Below are 8,896 nucleotides of genomic sequence, written 5' to 3'. Positions count from 1 at the left end.
AACATTTTAAATAGGAAATATAATTCAACCCCCCCCCACACACACACACACACACACACACCTTTTTCTTGTGTTTCTCATTCTACAATTGGCAGCAGAGCTTGGTCTCAAAGTTGAGCACATAATTGTGTTTGAGTAAAGATTTGTTTTTATGGCTAACTGTGGTGAAGATGTTACATGTGCAAACGTTAACATGCCTCCCTTGTTTGATGGAAAAGGATTCAAGTATTGAACTCTCGGACATAGTAAAAAATGGTTGCGAGGATCCAAAAGATGCTGCTGGTGTTGAAATATCCAGAAAGAATTTTGACGGTAATCAAAAGAAACAATACAAAATGCATCACAAAGCCAGAACATTCATGATGAATGTTATCACCTTCAAAGAGTTTGAAAGGTGCAGCCAAAAAGAAACAACTAAGAGTATCTTTGATGCCCTGATTCTTAATCGAAGGAACCAAGCTTATACAAGAAGACAAAGAAAATCTACTCGTAAAAAAATATGAAGTCTTTTAGATGGAAGTAGATGAAGACATTGATAAAATATTTTCAGGATTCCAAACTTTGGTTTTTGGGCTGAAGGTTCTCTAAAAGAGCTATGCTACTACCAACCGTATAAAGAAGATTGTCACAAGTCTTCCCAGTAAGTGGAGACCAAACGAAATAGTTATTCAAGAGGTTAAGGATCTAAAACAAATTGCGTCTAGAATAGTTGATGAGTTCACTCAAACCCAATAAGATTGAATTGGTTGAAGATGAACCCAAAAATAAGTCAAAGTCTTTGGCTCTCAAATCCCAAGGAAAAAAGACGATCTCTTAAGCTCTACAAGCAACTGAAGGCTAAGAGGAAAAAAAGTGGGAAATTGTAGTGAAGACTTAGTTAATGAAAATATGTCTTTTATCTCAAGAAAAATCCAGCACATGGGGAACAATAGAAAGAAATCCTTTCCCTAAAGAGATTTCAAACAGTCCCAAAATAACAGATAAGGAAGTGAGAAGCTAGACATAGAAAACCTCATCGGTTATGAATGCAAGGAACCAAGTCATTTCAAATCAAAATGTCCTAAACTTGAGAAAGGAAAATCCTAGAGGAAAAACTTCAAGACACAAAAGAAAGGTCTTACGGCTACTTCGGATGACTCTGATGAATCATCTGATGAAGATGAAAAGCATGCAAACAAGGCTCTAATGGCATATACTCACTATGATTTTGACTTTGAATCTGTTGATGAAGAAATTTAGGTATTCTCTTACAATAATCATTATGTTTCTTCAAAACTTAAATCTCTTAGAAAATCTAATGACATATTAACAAACAAATGCTTCCCTTGAAAAGAATTTTGAAAACCATAAAAGGGAAAATCAAACTTTGGAAGAAAATGTTTCAAAAATTTAGAGGATAAAGTCTTCAATTTTTGAAGTATGAAATAGCCTTTCAAGAATTTCTTGTAAATGGCGTAGAGAAAAGTAAACAAGCTTCAATGATCTATGGTGTTAGCAGAAACAATAAACGTGGCATATGCTTTGAAGAAACGAAAGAAAATCCTAGATTACTCAGCCTAATATTGTTTGCGCATACTGCCATAAGAAAGGTGATAAGAAAATAACATGGAATGACAATATACCTTTTAGAAATAACAAATTAGGACCCAACCAAATTTGGGTACCTAAGAATAAAATAATTTTTCTTGCAGATATTTAGCAACAAAGTTGAAACACCAGTCATGGTACTCGGGCAATGGATGCTTATGACACATGACAGGAGAAAAAACTATGTTTCAAGACCTGACCCTAAAGAACAAAGGATTTAGAGAATTTGGAGGTGATTAGAAGCGTAAGATCATTTGGGCACGACACAAATAGGTAATGATTTTCTTCCTTTTATTAAGAATGTTTTACTTGTAAAAGGACTAATGCATAACCTAATGAGCATAATTCAATTAAGCGACATTGGTTACGATGTCATCTTCAATCAAAAGTCGTTTAAGGAAATAAGTTAAACAGATTGATCCACACTACTTATTGGCCAAGGGAAAAACAACATTTATGGAAAAACAACATTTACCAAATAAATTTATCTAACTTAAACAAACTAGAAGTCAAGTGTCTTAGGCCTGTAAGCGAGGAACAACAAATAAGGCACAAAAGATTAGGACATGCAAATTTGAGGTTAATCTTAAGTAAAAATCAAATGTGAAGGTGCAAACATGAAAAAGGGGTTGAATTGTGTTTGACTAAGTTGATAACTTTTTCATTATTTGATTAAACTGGTTTAGACTTGATTATTTACTTAAAGTAGAAGCAATAACAAAACTAAGGAGTGCAAGAATAAATTGACACAAGTAATTTATCCTGGTTCACCATTAACTTGGCTACATCCTATCCCTTCCCTTATAAGGATTTAATCTACTAATTCAACAACTTGAATTACAAAGCAGCTTAGCCTCCAATTCAGTCTTCTTAAACAGCTTGACAACCCCAAACTGTTGACGAACACACAATCTGACACCCCAAGATTGTTGAAGGCACACTAACACCACTATTGTAACACCCCGATTTTCAAAGCGAGAGTATTTTTTTTTTCAAAAGAAATTAAAATAGAACAGAGAATTACATAAGGAAATACCTTTGGATAAATAATTGAGTCATTATAATTTACAAGCAGCGGAAAAGTTTCTCAAAATATGAATCCAAAGTATTTACACAAAAACAAATAATACGTGGAACCCATTCAAATAAGATGTCATACTGACAATATTATTAATGGTACACATTTCTAGTTCAAAATAACGTAATCCAAAAAAACATTTGTTCCCTCTATGTCATCCTAATCTGATCATTCTTCAAAAAAAACTATAGCTATACACCCTGAGTGATCTCCACGCGCCCCGTGAGATCCTCCTAACATAGCTCCAGTCAAGCATCCCCATCTACATTCCCATCCGTAGGGTACGAACCGGTAGGATCGTCCTGGCTCTCATCTGAGGGCAAAGCCCATATTTCCACAATAGTTGTAAAGGGTCACCAACCGAAATTAACAGTTAACACATAACATTTAAGTTTTTAAATGCACAAAATAACCTTTCAACTAAGCATGCACCTTAAAAGGATTTTCCATATGCTAAAAGTTCATGTAACACTTGCCAAATAAAAATGAAATCAAAATAAGGTTCTCAATCCCTCAAGTAATACATAACTAACCAAGACATTGATAAATCAATGAGCAATTTGTTATCTAACTCAAAATAAGAATTTTCACTGGGCCAATCGATTGGGAAATCGATTTGGATGAAGGATTTTTGTAAAAACTGAACTCTGGGCTTAATTCAATCGATTGGGAAATCGATTGAATGAATAATTGAGCCCCTGTGTTGATGTCAATCGATTTTCAAATCGATTTTGTCAGTTTTGCTGAGTTCCTGTCTTACTGCCAATCGATTTCCAAATCGATTTCTTAAAAGGTTTTGAAAAACATATTGCGAAATCGATTGGCAAATCGATTTTGTCAAATTTGTGAAGTCTCTGCAACTCATCAAATCGATTGGGAAATCGATTTCCCTGCTTATTCTTCCAAAAATACAGAAACTAACTCAATCACATTCATACACAATTTCACATCTTAACACTTAGTAATTCCCACACGATCACCACGACAAATTGAGTTTCGAAATAGTTCTACAATCCATCACACTTACACACAATAAAAATTCATATCATTTAGCAATTTCAACACAATTACCACGACAACTCAAATTCAAAACACTCAATCATAAACTTCAATCAAACACGACTCGCGTGCCAAGCACCCTAATGCGATGCGTATTGTAAGACCCATAATTTTAAAGTACACTTTATGTATTTATTGTGTTTTGGATTTTGACCCGGAGGCTTTTTAACCAAAATTAATAATATTATGGAGTGTATAGGATCAAAAAGTTATTTTGACCTCGTTTAGATTTACTCGTCGATAAATAAATTTAAATTACGTGCGGTAAATCCTTTACGGAGAATTTAATGCATTACGGGTGAAATGGTAATTTAACAAATATCTAGACATTTTGAGATATTTGTTAAGTTATATTTAGTATATATATGTTTGCTTGGAGAAAGGAAAAGGAAAAGGAAAGGTTATATAAAGGAAAGAAGGAAATAGAAAGGAAGGAAAAACAAAGAAAGGAAAAAGGAAGGAAGGAAAATCTGATTTTCCATCTTCTTCCTCTGCCAACCGCGGCCATTTCTCCCTCCTTCTCCCGTTTTCATTTTCGTCGCTTTCCTTTCTTCAAAACTAGTAACCCAAGGTTGGGTGAGAGTTAGGACAAGGATTTCGCAACTCCACTCTTCCTCTTTGATTCGAAAACGAAGAAAAACGGTATTTGAGATCCAAACACAAACCCCTCCGTTTCTTCTAGATCCAAGCTTCATTTCTCGAAGAGATAGAAGGGAAAGTTGCTCACTACCACGCTACGGTGCTAGGGGACCAATTTGGAGGCGACGTTGCGAGCGGAGATTTTTACCGGATTTGCTCGCGGTACCGGAAACGCACGTTAGAGCTAACGCGAAGGTAAGGGCTCCTTCCAAACTTTTAGTTAAGAATGGGGAATCTCTTAATGTCTCGTTTACTTAATGTGCGTTTGTTTGTGAAAAATCGTTTAAGTTAACTGGGCGTTAAGAATGGGGAATCTCTTAATGTCTCGGTTACTTAATATTTTGTTTTGAAAATCGTTTAAGTTAACTGGGCGTTAAGAATGGGGAATCTCTTAATGTCTCGGTTACTTAATATTTTGTTTTGAAAATCGTTTAAGTTAACTGGGCGTTAAGAATGGGGAATCTCTTAATGTCTCGTTTACTTAATGTGCGTTTGTTTGTGAAAAATCGTTTAAGTTAACTGGGCGTTAAGAATGGGGAATCTCTTAATGTCTCGGTTACTTAATATTTGTTTTTGAAAATCGTTTAAGTTAACTGGGCGTTAAGAATGGGGAATCTCTTAATGTCTCGGTTACTTAATATTTTGTTTTAAAGAAAAATCGTTTAAGTTAACTGGGCGTTAAGAATGGGGAATCTCTTAATGTCTCGGTTACTTAATATTTTGTTTTGAAAACCGTTTAAGTTAATTGGGCGTTAAGAATGGGGAATCTCTTAATGTCTCGGTTACTTAACATTTTGTTTTGAAAACTGTTTAAGTTAACTGGGCGTTAAGAATGGGGAATCTCTTAATGTCTCGGTTACTTAATATTTTGTTTTAAAGAAAAATCGTTTAAGTTAACTGGGCGTTAAGAATGGGGAATCTCTTAATGTCTCGGTTACTTAATATTTTGTTTTGAAAACCGTTTAAGTTAACTGGACGTTAAGGAGGGGGAATCTCTTAATGTCTCGGTTACTTATTATTTTGTTTTGAAAATTGTTTAAGTTAACTGGGCGTTAAGAATGGGGAATCTCTTAATGTCTCGGTTACTTATTATTTTGTTTTGAAAATTGTTTAAGTTAACTGGGCGTTGAGAATGGGGAATCTCTTAATGTCTCGGTTACTTAATGTTCGTTTTTGAAATCGTTTAAGTTAATTGGGTGTTGAGAATGAGGAATCTCTTAATGTCTCGGTTACTTAATGTTCGTTTTTGAAAATCGTTTCAGTAAATGAGTATTAAGAATGGGGAATCTCTTAATGACTTATTTACTGAATGTTTTGTCTTGAAAATCGTTAAGTTAAATGAGAATTAAGAATGGGGAATCTCTTAATGTCTCGTTTATTTATGTGTGTTTCGGTAAGTTGTGCAGACCCGGGATAGGTGGCACCTCGGTAAACAGTACGGACCCGTGATAGGTAGTACTTTTACGACTTACGTTCCTGAGGGAATTGTGTTTGGTAAGTTGTGCAGACCCGGGATAGGTGGCACCTCGGTAAACAGTACGGACCCGTGATAGGTAGTACGTTTACGACTTACGTTCCTGCGGGAATTGCGTTTGTCCGTGAGAGACTGCGCAGGGGTTTGTCCGTGAGAGACTACGCCCTGGTTTAAGTTAGATGAGAATTAAGAATGGGGAATCTCTTAATGTCTCGTTTACTTATGTGTGTTTTGGTAAATCGTGCAGACCCGTGATAGGTGGCACCTTGGTAAACGGTACGGGCCCGTGATAGGCAGTACGTTTACGATTTACGTTTGGTAAGTTGTGCAGACCCGGGATAGGTGGCACCTCGGTAAACGGTACGGACCCGTGATAGGTAGTACGTTTACGACTTACGTTCCTGAAGGAATTGTGTTTGTCCGTAAGAGACTGCACATGTGTTTGTCCGTGAGAGACTACACCCTGTTAATTTGTGAACTGTTGGTTCATTTTGGTTTGTGTAGTAAAGTGTTATAAATGCTAAGTGTTATGTTTTGGAATTTGGTGATAACATGTTTGATTGCAATACCATTTCAAAATCCATGATGTCGTAGTAATTGTGTTATCAGTGTTAAGTGTTAAGAATTGGGATTATGCATGAATGTGATTGAGTTAGTTTATGAATTCTTGAAAGAATATACAGGGAAATCGATTTCCCAATCGATTTGATAGGTTAACAGGGACCTAGCTAAAGTAACAAAATCGATTGGCCAATCGATTTTGTAATCAGTTTTTCGAAATCATTTAAGAAATCGATTTGGCAATCGATTGGCCTTAAGTCAGGGACTCATCCATATTCGACCAAATTGATTTGGAAATCGATTGGCTTGAAAATCTAGGGCTCAGTACTCACTCAATCGATTTCCCAATCGATTGAATAAAGCCCAAGATTCTGTCTTCATCAAAATCCTTCACCCCAATTGATTGCCTAATCGATTGGCTCGGTGAAAATCCTCAGTTCTAGTTGTATGATTGTTTGCTCATGAAACTATCCGTGTCTTGATTTGTTATGTTATAATTAGGGGATTGAGAACCTCATTTTTCTTTCATTTTAACTGGCAAAGTATTGTATGAACTTTTCGCATATTGAAAATCCTGCTAAGGTGCATGCTTAGTTGAAAAGTTATTTTTAGCATTTAAAACTTAAATGTTATGTGTTAACTGTTATTTTCGGTTGGTGACCTTTACAATTATTGTGGAAATCTGGGCTTTGCCCTCAGATGAGAGTCAGGACGATCCTACCGGTTCGTACCCTACGGACGGAAATGGAGATGGGAACGCTTGACTGCAGCTACGATAGGGGGATCTCACGGGGCGCGTGGAGATCAGTCAGGGTGTTTAGTGGTGTTGTAAAATGATCAGATTAGGTTGACATAGAGGGATCAGATGTCTTTCTTTTGTATTGCATTTATTTTAAAACGGAAGACTGTACCTATACTAATATTGTCAGCTTGACATGTTATTTTCGATGGGTTACATGTACCATTTGTTGTTGGGTAAATGGTTTGGATTTATAATTGGAGCACTCACACACGATAGTCAATACATAACACTTAGCAATTCCAACACAATTACCACAACAATTCCAATTCAAACCACTCAATCATATACTTGATTCAAACACGACTCGTGTGCCAAGCACCCTAATGCGATGCGTATATGCCAAAATGCATGGACTCGGAATTCCAAACCAAAACCCTCCTCGAAGGGCCGTAAATCATAATTGTACCGCCTATCGCAGGCCAAAGTACCAATTACCGAGGTGCCACCTATCACGGGTCAGCACGATTTACTAAAAAACATAAATCATAAACGTACCACCTATCACGGGTCAGTACTGTTTACCGAGGTGCCACCTATCACGGGTCAGCATGATTTACTAAAAGAAAAATTGTAAATCGTAAATGTACCGCCTATCACAGGCCAATGTACTATTTACCAAGGTGCCACCTATCACGGGTCCGCACAATTTACCAAAAAAACGTAAATCGTAAACGTACCACCTATCACGGGTCAGTACTGTTTACCGAGGTGCCACCTATCACGGGTCAGCACGATTTACCAAAATGAAATGCATGAGCATACACTGACTCCATCCACAACAATCGAACGATTTTCACAAACACACATTAAGTAAACAAGACATTAAGAGATTCCCCATTCTTAATACTCATTTAACTTAAACGATTTTCCAAAACAACATTAAGTAAACAAGACATTAAGAGATTCCCCATTCTTAATACTCATTTAACTTAAACGATTTTCCAAAACAGCATTAAGTAAACCGAGATATTAAAAGATTCCTCATTTTTAATACTCGTTTAACTCTAATGGTTTTCACGCCAACATTAAGTAAGCGTAGACATTAAGAGATTCCCCATTCTTAGTACTCGTTTAACTCTAATGGTTTTCAAATTCCACACAAAACAACTCAACCTATTATCAGATCCAATCCACAACTCATACCAAAACACATTAATTCATTTTTCCACAGAATCCAACCATACCCACAACGAATTTCATCAGTATTAATTAAGAACACGTCAAATACGACGAACACAAATCAACACAATCTACCACTCAAACACAACAAGTTTCATTTACTCAAAATCATACATAAATGAGTTTAAATTCATTTTCCACGAAACATTCATCAATATAACCAAAACCTAACTCTAAGATTTTACCCATAAAGCCTTAGATTCATTTTACCCCAAATCAACACTTCAACCCTAACAAATTCCTTTCCACACAACCACAGATAAGTCCCTAAATGCAAACTAAAAGTTTGGAAGGAGCCCTTACCTTCACGTTAGCTTTAACGTTCGATTACGGTACCGCGAGTAAATCCGGTAAAAATCTCCGCTCGCAACGTCGCCTCCAAAGTTGGTTCCCGAGCACCGTAGCGTGGTAGTGAGCAACTTTCCCTTCTATCTCTTCACGAAACGAAGCTTAGATCTAGATGAAACAGTGAGGTTTGTGTTTTACGATTTTGAAATCCCTAATATCGTTTTTCTTC

At 36.3% G+C, this 8,896-nt stretch overlaps 1 protein-coding gene across 1 annotated transcript in view; it reads left to right on the top strand.

Moving 5' to 3' along the window:
- The first annotated feature begins 4,134 nt into the window (after window positions 1-4,134).
- The window catches only part of LOC140918890 (uncharacterized), a 38,872-nt gene continuing 34,110 nt past the window's right edge, over window positions 4,135-8,896 (top strand). Inside the window, exon 1 of the mRNA XM_073363795.1 lies at window positions 4,135-4,558. The gene's annotated coding sequence lies outside the window, so the exon portion shown is untranslated. The remainder of the gene's footprint in view (window positions 4,559-8,896) is intronic.

Source organism: Cicer arietinum, chromosome 1 (genome assembly GCF_000331145.2).
Source record: "Cicer arietinum cultivar CDC Frontier isolate Library 1 chromosome 1, Cicar.CDCFrontier_v2.0, whole genome shotgun sequence".
In the NCBI taxonomy this organism is placed as follows: domain Eukaryota; kingdom Viridiplantae; phylum Streptophyta; class Magnoliopsida; order Fabales; family Fabaceae; genus Cicer; species Cicer arietinum.
The sequence above is the reverse complement of the archived record's forward strand: the minus strand, read 5'-3'. Positions and strand labels throughout refer to the sequence as shown.